This window comes from Cinclus cinclus, chromosome 10 (genome assembly GCF_963662255.1).
Source record: "Cinclus cinclus chromosome 10, bCinCin1.1, whole genome shotgun sequence".
Taxonomy (NCBI): Eukaryota; Metazoa; Chordata; class Aves; order Passeriformes; family Cinclidae; genus Cinclus; species Cinclus cinclus.
Window position 1 is genome coordinate 11,715,794 of NC_085055.1, and position 17,558 is coordinate 11,733,351.

Consider the following 17,558-nt stretch of genomic DNA (forward strand, 5'->3'; position numbering starts at 1 on the left):
CAGGGCTTTGTTAGGGTAATCCAGCACAAAAGGCACTGGCTGCTCTCCACTCCAAACCTCTGCCAAGTTGTGAGATAGATGGAGCTGCTTATAAAATGTATCATAAATTGGAACAGTGTGAGAAGCTAAGAGCAATTGTTGTGCTGAATGTAGCAGCCTACATCCCAGAGGACCTCAGCACAGCTGATTTACAAAAAAAAAAAAAAAAAAAACCCAACACACTCAAAACAACAAATGTTTTTGTAATTCAAGAAATTTCTTGTACAACTCAACCTCTGCAAGACTTGCAATAAGATCTCATTTGAAAACCAGCATAAATCGCCCCAAGTGTTTGTTTTAAGTACGTAAACACTAGAAATACCCAGTGCTGACAAACACTGAGGAAAAGCACACACTCTCCCCATCATGCACTTGTACTGCCTTTTTCATGTGCCTTCTCGGTGATGATTTTGTGATTTCACATCCCACCCCACACCTACCCAATCAATAACATCAACAACTTTTCACTTCCTACTACCAAGGTACCTCTCAGAACTCCAGTGGTTGGCAACTCTATCAAGACTATGTGTCCTACAAGAGACAGAGTTCCCAAATGCACAAAGCAACAAAAAACCCAAAGCTGGAACTAAACAAAGCAAAGTTCAGAAGTATTTAATGTTGAAGGTGATAAAGCACTGGAACAATTTAACAAGGTGAATCTTCCATCATGGAAAAGTTTTGAAGCAAGAGGGGATGTTTGTTTATTTTTATTAAGCACTGCACTTCAAGCAGGAGTCAACTGAGGGTGGTCCTGGGACTTGCACTCCACAGGAGGTCAGACTCAAAGATCATAAAGCCTCTCCGACCCCATAACCCAGGAATTAATACCTGGGAGGAGTTCCTTGTAAAATCTGTCAAACTGCTGTCCTTTGAATCCCTACCTACAGCTTCTCTGCTATGAAGCCACAATGGAAAATCAATTAAAGAACAGGGAAAATAGAAAAGGGAAAAAAGAAGAAGCTACTGACTGAAGAAGGCACAGTGAAGGATGATGGAGGTTTCAACTTGCCCCTGCACCAACTGAGTAGGACCTGTTCTGAACTCCTGGAGGTCATGGGAGTTTGGCTGTTTTGGATTTCGCTGGTACTTGTGTCCTCTGCAGGTAAATAGAGGACAAGGGTTTGCATTCTCCAGGACCACAAAGCCTGTGTCACTCCCAAACACTGAACAACCCCACTACACAGACAACCGAGCCACAAAGCTATTATTCTTTCATTAGAACATCCCAATCAAGCTTTGTGATTTACAGACCAAAAAAGAATGCATACAGACAACAGGAAAAAAAAAAGCAACCCAACCCAAATCAGAAATCCAATATAAAAAACAGGACCACAAAGCTGCTGTTTCATTATTATTGTACTGCTGCTTTGGAATCAGAGAAAATTTAAACCTCCATCAGCAAATCTGGGTTCCTCAATGCAGCTCAGAAAGTTGGCAGGGGACTGACTGTACAGGGAATGGTAACTAGACTGCGCAGATCCTCAGGAAGCCACCAGAGGGTAGCAAAGCATTTTAGAGAGCAGCTGACAGAAGCCCAAGAAAAGTGGTGTGATGTGTACCTGCATCTGCCTCCTCACTTTCTGGTTGCTATTTCACTTACTTAGGAAAATTACATTTTTATTAATCCCTATCCATTCCATTTTCAAAATACTGCCTTGCTTTCTTTGCAGATGAGAAAGAAAACTTATATTTCAATTATTCCCACCCTTCTCCCTGAAAGAAGCTTGTTTCTCCCTTATTTTCTTCACAGGGTCTGCATCCTTCCCCAGCCAACTCTCCCCTGCAGTAGTGGGCAGCAAGCCGTGTCCTGTGGGGATGGTCTATGGTTCAGGGTAGGGTACCACCCTGCGGGGAGCTAAGAGGAGGGGAAGAGGGTCAGGAGGGCAAAGAGCTGTTTCCAGCAGTTTCAGGAAACTGGCTACACCAGTAGCTCCCCACATTAGGTGTTTGGATTACCCCAGCATCATTGCTAGTACAATGTTCAGATAACACTGAATTGTTGACTGCCAGTCCTGAGGTTATGATTGTTTCAAAGCTGTTAAAAGTACAGGAGAGGAAGAGACATAATATTTTTGTAATGCTTTCCTTGCCTCTCTGAGTCTCCATTCTCCACTTTGTAGATTCCCACCCCAGTCAAATGGAAAGCCCTCTGCTCCACAAGCACCTCAAGAAGCCATTCTTATCCTGATCCCCCTCATGCTCTCTGCTGAGTTTAAGAGTAGGAAGACTTCCAATAACTTTATTATTATTATTATTATTTTATTTTAAAGTTCCTGTGTGTTAAGTCTCAAGCCAGGATGAAGGGAGTCCTGTCGTCCTTCTCTGGGAAGCTTATAGGGGGAAAGGAGACCAGACAGTAGAACAGTGGAGAGGGTGGGGGGGACAAGAGTCTAGCTTTTAAATAGCTAACTTTTTCATGCACAGTCTGCAGGAACCAAAAATAGCTCCTGAATATTTCAGCAAACCATTCCCAATAATTAAAATTGTCATGTGTTTTCTGTCAATCCCCAATGCAGTGAAAGCCTTGAGACATATTACTCACTGCAAATTATTCATCCAGCTGCACTTGCAGAGTTGAAAATTTCCGTTCACTTAGACCTAAGTGCAAAGAAATCCTCCAGCCCCTAAATGACAAAGTCTTGCATATCTGCCCGTTGCTAAAAAATACAACAAGCTAACCTTCCCTGATCTATCCTATTTATTTATTACAGGTATGTCTTACCCAGTAGGTTAACACTGTAGTGCAGCTGACACTTAGCACTGATTAAGTTGGATCTGTTCAGTGCAGCTGCTTTCAGTCCCTATAACAGATAAGTGAAAGTCACTATATACATTTTCCACAAACTGTACTCCTAATTGGACTGTCCCACTTGTTCTACCCAGGTGCTGTGCCAGACCTGTGGATCAGCCCTCTACCACATTGTCAGGAAGCAATGGGAGGTAGAGAAAAGGTTCTTGCAGCCTTCCAGTTCTGGGGGAAAGCTTCTGCTTCACTAGAGAACTTGACTATCAGCCCTGCCCCACCAACAGCAGACACCTTTGCTCACAGGCTCCCCAAAACAGACACCAAAGCTAAACATGCCAGAAACATCACCCTCTTGCAGTGCTATGAAAAATCTGTGGCATCATTTAAATCCATCCCAGCAGCTTACTCCTCCATTACAGCTTCTGCATGAATTACAAATGTGAAGCAGCAGACGTTCAGCACAAGAGCACAGTCTGGGCAAGATCTGTTTACAGACCTTTTTAAAGAAAGTACCCAATATATAAAGGTGTTTTCCTTCTCTTGTAGCTGAGGTTAGGAGACCTCAAAGGGACAACATACTTTGGAAGCATTGAGCATCCTTGATAAAGTAGTCAGAGCATGGGTATCTCAGTTTGAGATTCACCATCTGTCCAATATGTCTGGATATTCAATATAAATTAATTTTGTTATTACAAATCGTTCAAACAAGTTCTCCTTGACCTGCAGTCTGAGACATCCTGGGACAAGACAGAGAGCTAAAACAGGCCCTTTCTCAGTCTGTTTGAAGGTACAGCTGTTAAGAGAATACATCTCCTCATGATTAAAAGGATGTTTATTAGGAGTGATGCCACAAAAAACTCTGGAGAATCACAAATATTCTCCTTTGCAAAAGACTGGCAGTATGGGGAAACATCACACTGAAATCGCAGCTCCTTGTTGAGCACTTCTCCTCCTCCTCAGTGACGTGTCACACTGTCATTCCAGAATGTCACCTCGATGGAGAGAACAACTGCTTGAGAGGAGTCATCAGCTTGGAGCAACAAAAGCCACCTCCTTCAGAAATACACCCACAGAAAAGCATGCAAGGCCAGGACAGTAACGTCACATCAGGGAGTAACAAACTCCCGAGTAGTTACAGCTCCTCATTGACAGTTTTTTATGTAATGACTGAACACAATTAAGGTAACGACTCTCCCCATACTGACATGTCTGCACAAACATACAGTTACCACAGAGATGGAAAGGAGCCTAACAAACATTTTGCTCAGGGAACACAAAACCCAGCTAGGAGGTCCTGAGCCCTTTTCCAGCCTTGCTGCTCCTGACTTCTTCAGAACATTGCGTCAAGCCCTGAAGGCAGGGACAGAGGCCAGAAGGTGGCTGTACATTAATAAGTCCTCCTTGCCCAGCAGATGCCCTTTCTTGGCAAGACACTCCCTATCTATAGAAAATAGAGCACGTGCTATTGTGCAACTGACTGGCAATTTTACAGAACAAGCTTGGACTGGCTTTCCCAGGGCACAGAGACATGAGACAAGAGAGATATTGACAACGTCCTGATAAACAAACAAGGAAATTATAAAGACAAAAGCTATCCGTGGTTTCTCACTCAAGCAACATCCACCCACATAAGCCTGTTTTTCCCTGTTCTTTTTAGTTCTTGCAGGGTCAAAGTGGATAATCAATAGTAAGCAGGGAAAGATGATGAAATCAACAGAAAGGGAAGAGTTAAACTTAAGTTTGCATGACAGAAGTTGCACAGAAGTGCTGTGGGAAGACAAAGGCATTCATATTCAGAACTGAATTAGTGAAAACTATATGAAATCTGGACCAAAGGATAATGAAAGCAAAAGTCTGCTAACAGTGGTTAGATTGCATGTGTTCTCATGGAGCCTGCCTGGGTGACTCAGACAGCAAGATTTTCAACAAAGAGGGTTTAGACAAGCCTTAGTAAAAATAAAAACCGGCAGCAATACAACACACAGCACTCTTACACAACACTGTACCTGTCCCATTCACCCTTTGTCTTGTCCTGCAAGCAGTGGCACACAGAGCTACGGCCTGTAATGGAGCACAGCCCTGCCCACGTGGACCAGCAGGCATGGACAAGGCACGAGGGACTGAGAGGCACTGTGAGCTCCTGGGGAGCCCTCTGCTGTAAAACTTCCAAGATCTCAACACAATGGATGTTACCCTGCCAGAAAATTCCCAAAACGCGCAGCGGGAAGACAGCCCTTACAACCATTTTTGCCCTTGTATGTTTGCATCACTGCAGTAATAAAGATTCTCCAAGTAAAACTCTTGCCACCAACTTAATATCCAGTCCTAGACTCAGTTTTCACTCATGTTGGTCTGCAGGTGGTACTAGCCCTGCCTGCACTGGTGCTCAATCTGCCCACACTAACATCCTGCATTTCTTGGGGAGACTGAAATGGCACTAAACATCAGTGCTTGGCCACTGAACTTCACCATAAAGTCTTTCTGGACAGGCCTGTTTTTGCCTTCAGCCAGTCAACATGCAACTGAAGCCATTTTGTCAGCATTGCTGCTAAAAGCCTTGTGTCAGGCTGAACAGTGGAGTGCTAAGGACCTCACAGTCCTTGTTTCATTATGACATTCTCTACAAAAATATGCCACTGGGCCTGGGTCTTCCCACCCCAGCTTGGAAGAAGTACAATAGTTTGGCTGGCTGGGTAAAAATGTTCACATTTTCCACTAAGCAAAACTGTGTGAGAAAAAAGCATTTGGAGAGCACGTGGCATAACAGGAAAGGATTGATCAGATTACCTGGAGAACTGATACCTGCCTCTACTAAAACTATTTATGTTCAAAGCCCTGCTTGCAAATTCTGAGAGGAGATAATACAGGATTTTCTTACGGTATTTCAGATTCAATGCTGCATAAGAAATGCAGTATCCTCAAAATGTCCTATCTATAAGCTTCTGATTCACACATTTGCCATTTGGGGATATTAGGTATGATTCTATTTTGTAATGAAGATATAAAGCACCAAAAGGAAAAGAAAAATCCAATGCATAATTCTGTCTGTCGCGTTTAGTGTGCACTGACTTCAAGTTCCATAATAACATCACACTGAGTGTGCTCTCAACAGCAGCTCCAAGTGCATTCATGTCAGGCAGTGGGGAAGGCACAGGCTGAGACTGATGACATCCAAAGCTCTCCTAATGCGTTAAAACCTTTCTGTCTTAAATTGATCCCATCTCAGATATGCTGAGTGTTCAATCTCTTTCTGGCTGATTTAATTACAAGTTTTGAATTGGTAAAAACTGTCATATGAAGCTTTGTAAATGAGCATTTTAAAGAGAAAGTTGGATAGAAAAAGTCTTAAATCAAAAACTTGGGGACAAAAGACACTGGCTACATCCATACTGTTTAACACAGTCTCAAACACAGGCACAAGGCTCTGCGTCACTAGAAATGTGAGTTACAGTTTAACCTCTGACCACCCAAGCCACTAAGGCAGTCTGGCACACCACATGGTGGGCATAAAACTGACCCACAGCATTCACAGAAAACGCCTCCTGTGTTCACAGTCCCAGACCCCACATCTACATGAATAAACTGTGTCAAAATTCCCTTCACACCTCCCACCACTCCTTTTCCCTAAGTCCCAGTTTTACTTCAGGAGGTATTCCAGAACAGTTTTGTTTGTTTTTTGGTTTTTTTTCCCCAGTATCTGGGGGAAAATATTTGTACAAGCAACAATTTTCTTGTGCTTTCTTATTCAAGGGGGAACTTAAAAGAACAAAGGTTGCTGTTTCACAATGCATCATCTTCCTGAACAGAACAAACAAGGTCTCAATGAAAAACCACAAGCTTTTATTCCCACCCATCAAGATACCAATAAGTGCACAGAGAATAACCACAGAAATAAGGAGCTTGCCACCCTTGAAACCTTCCTGAGTGCCTTCCAGAGATGTGGTGTACTCTCTTACACCAGTGGGGGTCTTCAAAGCACAGTATAAATCATTTGGTGTGTGAGACAATGGGGAGGGCATCTTCAGAAATGTATGTTCAAAGCAATTAGGAAAGGTGATAGAGCATGACAGCCACAGAGGTTTTCTTCCTGCTTCTCAGTGGAGACAGAATTGACTCATCTTAGGACAGTACCACAGTCCAAAATATTACACCTATAGTTGTTTCTTTTTAAGCTGTATGCTTCACATGTAGAAAGAAAGCATGGAAATAAACATGAAAATGCTAATCATTTCATGGCCCTCAAACTTTTTTCCTTCAGCAGACGTAGGCATGCAAAGTGGGATCCCAATTTAACCAAGAGCCAACCTTGGCATCAAAAAAGTGCTGATACAACCATATGGTTTGAAAGAGTTCTCTCCTTCTGCTAAGTACCCCCTCACATCTTGTAGAGGACGTGTCTGAAAACCATTATCAGCAGCAATTATAAAAGGCATCTGTCTTTGGTGCCAAAGAGCTGGAACTGCTGTGAGGAGGTGCAGGGAAGGCTCCAGGCTGATGGTGCTTCCCGCATTTCCCATTCCTCACTGAGGACACCAATACATGGCAAAGGATTTATTCCAGCAGCTCTGGTGCAGGCAGAGAGATGTGGGGTAGAGACAGGTGAGTGAGCTGCAAGGGTAGGGGGGGAAATGGAAGAGATGGGGCTTTTGGGAACAGCAGCAGCAAGTGAGCAGGGATTTAGGCAGAGGAAAAGCATGGGACTGGGGATGCAGAGACACTCCAGACACTTTCCTGGCCTGTTTCCAGCTGTTCCAGCTGCTGCCCCACACAGCCAAGGAGGAGGCTGCTCTGTCCTCTTTCTCATCATTAACTCTTTTCTAACTTCACAACTAAATTCATTAATTAATCCCAACACTAACACAATACCTCCTGCATGTAAGACTTGTAAATAATTCACAAGAGACATGAATATGCTGTCATGTGCACACAAAGGAACTGCTCATTCTCCAGCACTCGTGCATGTGTTGGTACCTCTGGGGAAGGGAGAAGGTGAGAAGGGGACAGCTGTAGGGGCATGCTGGGAAGCTGCTGCTATGTGGTGGCTATCCAAAAATATATGGATACTTTATATCCATAAACTGGATATATCCCATTTAATTAACGAAAGCAGCCGGTGCTAAGAGGAGTCCCTGCTGGCAGGTGTAGCAGAGAGGATAAGCATCAGCAAATAGGTATAATAAGGCAAGGTCTCACCCTAAAAGATAGCCCAGACAAAGGCTGCACATCACCTCTGACAGTCAGGTGTCACAGTGGTGGGACATGACGCCTCAGGACTTTCAACCCATGTCTCTCTGCAGCCATGACTAGCCTGGACTGGAATAAGTGAGACAGTTTTCCTTGACTTTGGGGCTCCAAAAAGCATGAAGTTTCAAGGAAAATTAAAGAGAAACCAAGGTATCAGTAACTTCTTCCCACACTGTAGAATCTCATTCTGTTCTCCACTTTCAATACCTTAAAAATCTCAGATACAGTCTAGGAAGCACCTGCCTTGATTTCAAACACCAGGCAGAGAACTACCATCAAGCCAGATAAAAAACAATGGGCATCTGAATAGATGCCACAGGCTAAATTAATTGAGCCACAGATTACACAGATGAGTACACAAGGCCAGATCTCACACCAGTAGACTGCACCATTTGAGTGGCAATATCAGCATCTGGAGAGTGTGTGAATTCAGTTCTGCAATAACAAACCTGTGCAGAGCTCAGCAGGCTGAAGCCATTAGGGACCAGGGCACAAGTCCCAGGAAATTTGTTCAGCCTCTCACATCTGCAGCACAGAGTTACATCACTCACAAAGCAAACTACATAATGTTTATGAACCTTGCAGGATGACAGATCTACTGCAGCACAAACAACTCTTCAGGGCTTGTACTGGCAGAGATGGGCCCTTTTACAATTGGAATTTTAACTGCAATTTCAATTTAGGTGAGTCATTACCAAATACTTCTGCACACAAATAAATACATACAAATCATAACTACTTCCATACCCTAAATTCAGCAATATCGTGTCACATGTGCCACTTTTAACAGAACACTATTTTTTCCTGATATATTTACTGAATTATTGGAAGATTTCCATCTGAAGTTCTTGTGCAGGGACTTTTTTCCATTCAACTCCAGTAATTTATTTTTTAGAATTATTTTTAAAAGACCTGTTGCTCTGATAGGGAGCAGGAGTTACAGAAGTTTGTCTTCTTCTGGAGACTCTCCCTCCAAACAGATTTCAACAGTGACAAGAGGCTCAAGACTCCTTTTCCTGGGGTGCTGCCCAACTCCTAGTACTTATGCTGGTATTACACAGTAGGACTACAGCATCCAATCAGAATGAATATATAAAGGAGTACAAATTTGGAAGCCTATCCCAGGAGGCTCAGGAATTGGTTTGCCATTTCACAATGCAAAACAGAGTGAGGACAAAGGAATGAAGAGATTTTAGATTGAGATGAACTTTGGTGTGAAGTGGGACAGACCAATAACAGCTGTCACTAATTGCCATTCCCCTTGGGCAGCCCTTAGAGACACCATGAGTGGCTTGAATTGCTTTATTGATACCTACTCTGCTTCACCCTGGGTGAATTACACAAATAAGAGACTAGAAGAAGGAAGGCAGGAAGAGCAGCAGTAGCAGGAGGGAAGAGGAGGATAATTAGTGCTGTGAGGATTCGGAAGATCAGTAGGGTCCTAGTGATGAGGGAAGAGACAAGAGGAAAGAAAGGGACTGACATGCATTTAGTATTTCAAGCACAGAAAGGTGCTTGCAGCCAGGGATGCTGAAGCGAGACTTGCTTATTATTATGACTATGACAAAGCAAAAAAAAAATGGAACACACATTGATTAAAGCAGCAGGCATCTCCCTTGGATGCTGAGACTCAGCAAGGGGCTGAAGCTTCCCAAGGAGGCAAGCATTTAGATTTCAGCTATTCCGAGACATGGACCATATGTTGAGGCCATCTGGAGACTGCTTTATTTGATGGATGTCAGATGCCTTCAAAGGCACCAGGGAAGGAAGATGAAATATTGGTAGCTGATTGATGCTGAGGGCACTTAACTAAAGATGACCCCACTTCAGCACAATTCACACCTGCTCCACAGGAGAAGCTCAGAAATTGTCTTCCCAGTGGAGATGATCACTTCTATGGCTTCCAGAAGGCAGCAGCTCCTGACGAAGCATGCAGCTGTCATTTAACTGGCACAGCTGGTGAACTCAGTGGGATGGCCCTAAGTGTGCTCAGCCAGCGCTCAACAGATGATCCATGGCACCAGCCAGAGTGTCCCATTCAGCACCTGACCTGGACTATCACTGCACCATCGAAAGCTGTGTTGTGTCAATGGAGGAAGCCCATGATGCAAAACCTTCCATGCCTTCAGAGACTGCCCTGCTCTTTCAACACCTCTTGAGAAGCCTTGCCAGGTAGAGAAGCTCCACTGGAGCACCATCACAGTGCAATGCAAAGATGCAGAGGAGAGGACACCCATGCAGCAACTCCTAGCTGATAGCTCTGCAGCACAGCTCATGAGGGACAGTTTTCTTTCATCCCCACAAGAGAGGAAGCCAAGGCCCTGACATGGACAGGTCAGATAGAAAAGGAATGGCCCTGTCCAAGCCACAGCAAACCCCTATTCTGCAGTTAAAAAAAAAAAAAAAAAAAAAACCACAACAACAACAACAACAAAATGAACAGCAGCAATAAACACCACAAAAAAACCCCAAAACCTAGACACTCTAGAAGGCAGGTAATTCTCTGTGTGAATATGCTTCATATCTAGCAAACACCAGAAGAATTTAAGTTACAAAGACCAGCAGGTAGAATTCACCTACCAAACTATAATCAGGCCTTTTGGTGAGACCTGTGCAGAGAATCGGGCTCTGTCTTGCACCAACAGCAGGTGAAAGAAAGCAGAATGCTTTGTCTCTGTACAAGCACATAAGAGGCAAAAGAAGCCAATAAACACATCTCTAGAGCAGCTTTCAGACAGCAGCTCACTTAGACCACCCTGCACTTTGTCTCTGCCCGAAAAATCAACAGCAATCACTTTCTTTCACAGCATTCAACACCAGAGCTTGGGAAATCATCTGAATACAAATGCTCACTACCCTCAGAATCTGGATTTTGCATCTAAGGGCAGAGTGTAAAACATGCTTTTACAGCTCTTCCTAAAAGCCTCCCAACCAACCCAATGCACACTTTTAACAGTCCCTGGGATTATGGTGCAGGCATTGCTGAATTATAACCCAAGGCTTGGCCTTGGGCTGCTGTCCTGCATTGTGCTCTGCTTCTCAGGGAGAAGAGGGCTCCTTTCAGAGGAATCTGAGGCTGTCAGCACCCTCACTGCCACAGCCTGAGCCTCAGACACAGTGCACACTTTACTCACTGCTTGAGGGTGCATGATTCCAGCTTCCCCAGTGTGATCCAGAGACTGGGAGCTGTCTGACAAACCCCAATTTCTCATTCATCACCAAACAGTGAGCACAAGTCATTTGTGAGAGCAAACCGAATCAGGTGATGGAGCTGTGACAGTCAACACTGGCTGAGAATTGGCCTCTGCTCTGTAATCTCTTAGGAGCAATCTCCAGAAAGAATGTGGAGGCAGTCCCACCTTTGTTGGGGGACTTAGTCATTTATTGTTTGCCCACACAGGACCTCAGGTAACTGTGCAGTGACAGTCAGCCAGGTATCCTGGAATTGGAGGGATTTGAATAAAAACAGGTTACATCCCACTGAATGTCTTCATTAGCAGGCAGCAAAACAGTGCCCCTACATACATCTGGAGCTCAAAGGAGAAGAGAGTAAAAGTAGAGCAAGAGAGTCCTTCCAACCCTCAACCCCACTCAGGCTGCAGCTTGAGCTTTGTATCCCCAACTCAGACAAGCACTGGGTTTTGGTCAAGTCAAGGGAGAAGAAATTACAGAGGAAGGGTTATAAATATGTATCAGTGTCTCAAGGCTGGAGATCAAGGGCAATTTTATGAGAAAATTATTTTAGAATAAAAAAAAGTGGTGGTGAGGGTGTATGCGAATGTGCAAAGCCTCATAATGCCAAGGAACAATCCTGTCCTTCCTCCTGGATAGGAGGGATGGAACACATTAACTGCTACCTGACACAGGAACTTTGGAGGCTTAAACCTCCCTTTGCCCTCTCCAATTTATAAGCTCTTTGGGATGGAGGATGTCTTTAGCATGCAATAATGCACCTGGAAAATCAAAGGAATCTACTTCAGTTTCTGACAAACCAGAGCAGTAACGCAGGTTTGGATATAGCTGCATGTCTCTGTCAGGCACCACAGTCCCCTGCTGAGCATGAAAACCAACAACTCATCAATAAGTGAAGGCTCTAGAGACTCCAGTGCTAGAAGTGAGGAAGTATTGATGCACTAAGACCTGGCCAACCTCGATACTCCAAAATAGGGACTTCTTAATCAGGTTTAGAAAAACTGAAAAGTAAAATGCACAGCAGTAGTCTTTGTGGGATAACTTATTTGAACAGACTTTTGGTTGGTCAGCAGATCAGATGGTGATTTATTACACCTTGGTCTAGGGAAGCAAAGAATCAGCACAAAAGGTGTAAACTGATAGCAGTGCTTAGACCTAATCTACTAACAGAACAGAGAAACATTATTCCACTTGCCAGAAATACTCCACTTGGTGACACCAGTTACCACAAAACACATCAGATAAACTTTGTAGCATTAGCTTACCCTTTCAGAAGAGTCAGCCAGACCACTGCAATGCACAGGAGGCAATGCAGAGCAGCCAGAGGTGCTGCACTCATTTCCATGGTGCTAGGACTGATAACTCCTCTAGTTTGCCATTATGAACCACGGTGAGTCAGAGTTCAGCTTCATCTTTGCACGTAGTTTCTGCACAGCTTGAAGGAATGCATGAGGAAAACAAGGCACAGGACAGAACCTTACGCAGCCAGGAACTCTCCACATATTTGCTCAACCACACATAGCATCAAGGTGTAGCACTCACCTGTCTCAGTGAATTTTTGATGAATTTGACTCTTGGATTTCTTACAAATTCTACTCCCCTACTCCCACCTTCCCCCAGGTGCTCCAGCAGCACCTGGATCAGGTGAGACCACACACACACAGCAGCAGCTCAAGAAGAGTTAAAATAGCTGCTGTCTTCCAGCTGAATTGTGATCCCTTACTGGGATCATCATGGGCCATCCACTCTTGAGCATATGTTAAAACAAATAGTATCTGTCTCCCTTCTGCAACATCCTTTCATCCAGACACTTCAAACATCGCATCTGGTCTTCCTCACATTGCAAGGAGAGACATTAAGTTCAGTAGGGGCAGCAACAGAGTCCATTAAAGCTTACTGTGTACAATTGTTGCCATTAGTAGGAGGTAAACTGAGACACAGAAGGACGCATTTTCCTCCAAGGTCATACAGTAAATCTACTGCAGAGCAGAAACAGAAATCAGTGCTTCTCATTTCCAGCCCAAGCTCTGACCATAATTACAAGTGAGAGATGAAATTTGGCTCCCATTCTAGAGGTTGGGGAAGTTCAGGACCCTGAATCTATTCTTGGCTTTTGCTTCCCGCTTCAACGTGTGACTTTGAATAGGTCAAATTTTGATGCCTGTGCATTTGGAGTGACTGGTCATGCTTAGGTTCCAGTATATGCAAGTTATATCCATTAATACTGAGTTAGGCAGTTTGTATGCAAATAACAGCACTTTGTGCACACAGGTTCTCATTTTGATACTGTCACCTTCTGGTGACAACTAGTTCTTTGTCTGCTGTAGGACAGCAGAGAGCATTTAGAGCCCTGCTCCTTACTTAGCATACACCCTGATGACAGAGGCAAGTTCAGGGAAACCTCAAGAAGGCAAATCCCCTTTATCCTCTCACTGTGCACTGGGGAGCATGCACACTAATGCAAGGAACACCTCCCCATCCCTGCCCAGCAGACCTGCCTCAAACAATCTCCCTCTCTGTGAGAGGCTGCAGATTTCAAAACATCCCTCTTCCACCAGGGACCATTCTGGTGTTACCAAGACTCAGGTAAAAATGCCACTGTTGCAAAACACTAGCTCATTCAGACTAAACCATTTCAGTAGAATTGCTGTTAAAAACAGAGGTTACAGTTTAAACAAAACGCTGCAGAACAACAAAACCACACACACAAACAGCTGCAACAAGCAAAAAAAACTCCAACAAAACAAACAAACAAACAAACTAACTAAACAAAAAACCCCAGCCACAAACAAGCAAAAAAAAAAAAATCAAAACCAAATTTTAAAAATATCCAGGAAAATAGGAAGAAGTGATGCTTGAGTCCCCTCCTGTAGCACTGCATGTTCAGAGTCCTGCTATGCCAGCTTGGAGCAGTGCTCAGATGCAACACTCACACATCCTCTCCTCAGTTTTTTACACAGAAGCATTTACAGACATTATGCATCAAATCCTGGCTGGTTTTCTCCTTTTTGCAAGACAGCCCTCGTGTTTCCTGGCCAGACAGCAGCTCTGCTCCAGGCAGCACCAAAAGCATCAGACCCCAGCAGTGCTGGGGGGACAGGCACAAGAGCAGCCACCCTTCTGTGAGACCTGTTCCAAAAACTCATGAGGTCACATAGGTGTCCTCGGGAGACAACAGTCAACATTAACTCTTGTTTCACAGGAACCTAAACTTGTCCTCACAGGAAAGGGAAAGGCAAAATTTCATGTGGGTTTGAAGACACAGTTCTTCTTGATCTCCAGTTCTGGAGACACGCATTTTTCCAGCTGACTGCTGCATTTTCAGAGCTGCTGAGCAAACTCCAGTTGAGATGAAGAGACTTTGGAGGATTCAACACTCTTAAAAGTCAGCATTGGAGAAACCTTGACCCTGGCAATTTCAGTCATAATTTTGCCTTTTAACAACCCCTAGAGCTTCAACTTCATTGATAATACTTAAAATCATAACATCCCCCATTAAACCTGCCCAAAGCAGCACAGTGAATGAATAAGGCCACTTTTGTTATGTGTTTGGGTCTTGTACCTTACACAGACCAAGACATTGTATTGAATCAATTTTGATGAAAGCTGGAGTAGAAAAGCATTCAATCCTTATTTTAACATTTGTAGAGATGAAGAGGTCACCATAATTCTCAGTGTCAGATACAGTTCCCATGGTTAATTAGCTTCACAGTTAAACCTCATTTTATTTCTGGTCAGAATGCCCACCTTTCATTTCACCCATTGGATCTTGCAGTACATTAAAGTTCTCCATCTAGATACCAGACAGATCAAATCACTCTTCAATTAATCAAATTCCTACAGCTTCTCATTGTAACTCATGCCTTATGATCATTCACATGCTATTCTCTGACTTATCTCTGATATGCTTTTTCCCCCAATATCTTTTTTCTAATTACAGGTACCAGAAACTGCCTCAGGTATTTTACAAGAGATCTCAACAGTACTAATTTCAGAGAAAACATATTCACCTTCCTACTTCTCCATATTTCTGTGCCTGCCCTCCCACAGACAGCATTTGCTGTGCTCAGTTCCCAGCACAGAGCTCCCTGGGCTGGACTCAGCTGCTGAGGCAGCAGTTGCCCCATCACTCCCCTACCACAGGCACAAGGGATGGGAACACAGTCCTCAGGTCAAGTCCTGAGGGCTCTGCTTCACCTGACTAGTGAGTGAGTGGCCCTGTGCCTTTGCATACCCTCTGCTTCCCATAAAGAGGCCACCCTCTCAGCTCCGTGTCCAAATGCCTGCTTTTGCAGTAACACTCTTCATACCACTCCTTGTGCTAATTCACTGAGCAACTCGATGGCTCTCCATGAAAGACCTGTTCTCATCTTCCTCACCCTTCCTCCAGGTCACTCACAGTGAGCAGTAAACAGCTACAAGCTGACCTCACACAGACTCTACTAAAAAGCCCCAAGAGTTGAACCAAATGTCCTGGAGTTTGCCCCTCTAGCAGCCACATCATGGTCCCACTTGTAATTCTAAAGAATGGACTCTATTTCAGAGATTAAGCTATTATTTTTCAAGACTGCCACAATAATGATACTTAACATTCCTGGAGCAATTTACATTTTCAAAGCACTGCAAAAATGTTAATTAACAGTAATGTAATGCTTACAGCAGTTTGGGAAAGCAGTCACCTCAAAATTGCTGCTCTGCTGCTCAGTTCACATTCACTCATTCCACACAAGTATCAGAAATCATTTAACTCCCATGTTCCTGGTAATCTGTTATTCTACCAATTATTTAAGCTTAATTTAAGGTTCAGTAACAAAGTGGAACTAAGGATATTAACATGAACCTTAATAAATTCATGTAATTCTGGTTGTCTATTAAAGGACCAAAGAAAAACTTGTATTACAAAAATCTCAACCTTCACTGAATGTGTTGCACAATATTATGTGCAACTACATTTTTCAATAAAAATTCATAAATTTAAAGAAGACTGACATAACTGGATAACAGCATTTCAAAATTTCAGCCCATTTTCTCCTTGCACAATCCAGCTATAAAAACCTTTGAAACTCAATGTAATAGTTAGTGTCTTATATTGGAAGAGACTGGCACAAGTCCACAAAGGATCATCTATTTATAAGAAAAAACATCCAAAGGTACCGGCTGACACATTTTATGAAGAATAACACTCCTGCTTTAGGGAATAAGCCAAATATTGGAGGTTGGGGAGACACTTTTCCTACAGAAGCATTGATCTGTGGCTGCTTTGTGAGAGGTTGGGTGAGGCATTGGCCCTTGGACATGGTCAGAGAGATAATGGACAAAACCAACCATAAATCCCAGCTACTGTGACAGCTTCCATTAGTTGGCACTTGCCAGACTCATAGCTGGATCTGAACTTCATAAACCCTTTAAGGTATTTAGAGTAGTAGAGATGCTGCTTTAAGGATCCAAGTGTTTCTAAAGTCCTCAGCCTCTGTGAAGGTTGGCAGAGCTAAACAAGCACTTTAAGCAGTGATGGTGCAAGAGTTGAAAATGAAATTACCAAAAAACATCCCCTGCCACAGATCTGGAAAGGGTTGCCAGTAACTCTTGAAAGCCTAATTTCATCCATCACTGAGAGCAATACACAACAAAGCCGCTTATGCAGTGCCCTGCTGAGCATCATCTGTTTACTGTGCATACTGCAATTTCTTTAAAAATGTGTGAAAAATGAAAAAACTATTTAAGTCTAAATGCTGAACTTGCAGACTCCAGCCTTATGCCAGACAAGATGTTGATCTTTAAGCCTATCAACCTGAAAGACTTTTGTATTTAAAGAAGTGGTTTTCTTGCGTTGCAGGTTCGGGTGAGACAGAGCCCATCTGGAGCAGGAGCAGAGCAGGGTCAGCTGCAAGCAGAGCTCTGCACAACAGAGACTAAAGCAGCTTGGCCCACTTAAACCCAGCAAAGAAGAATGCAAGAGGGAATATGATCATCCCCAAGGTATTTATCTGACAGCACTGGAGCCCAGTGCAGATAAATATGGCCAAAAATACACATAACCTAGAAATTAGCAAGGTTTGATCCGCACAAGATGGTTTCAAAGCAGGTTCCCAGCAGGAATGTGGATTTTAAGAGGGCACTTGAAGTTCATGAACATGGTGTACTATGAGGTTTTCAGCAAGCAAAGGAAGAAAGGGCAGCTGGCCCAGGAGGTCTTTGCCCCTCCTTGGCTGGCATAATGGCAGGTTGTGAAGATGGAGGGGAATTTTAATCAGACCCCTCTTTACAAATGTGTCTCCTTTTTCCCCCTATGGCCCAGCCACTGTCTAAATATTTCCCTTGCTTCTGAAATACAAAT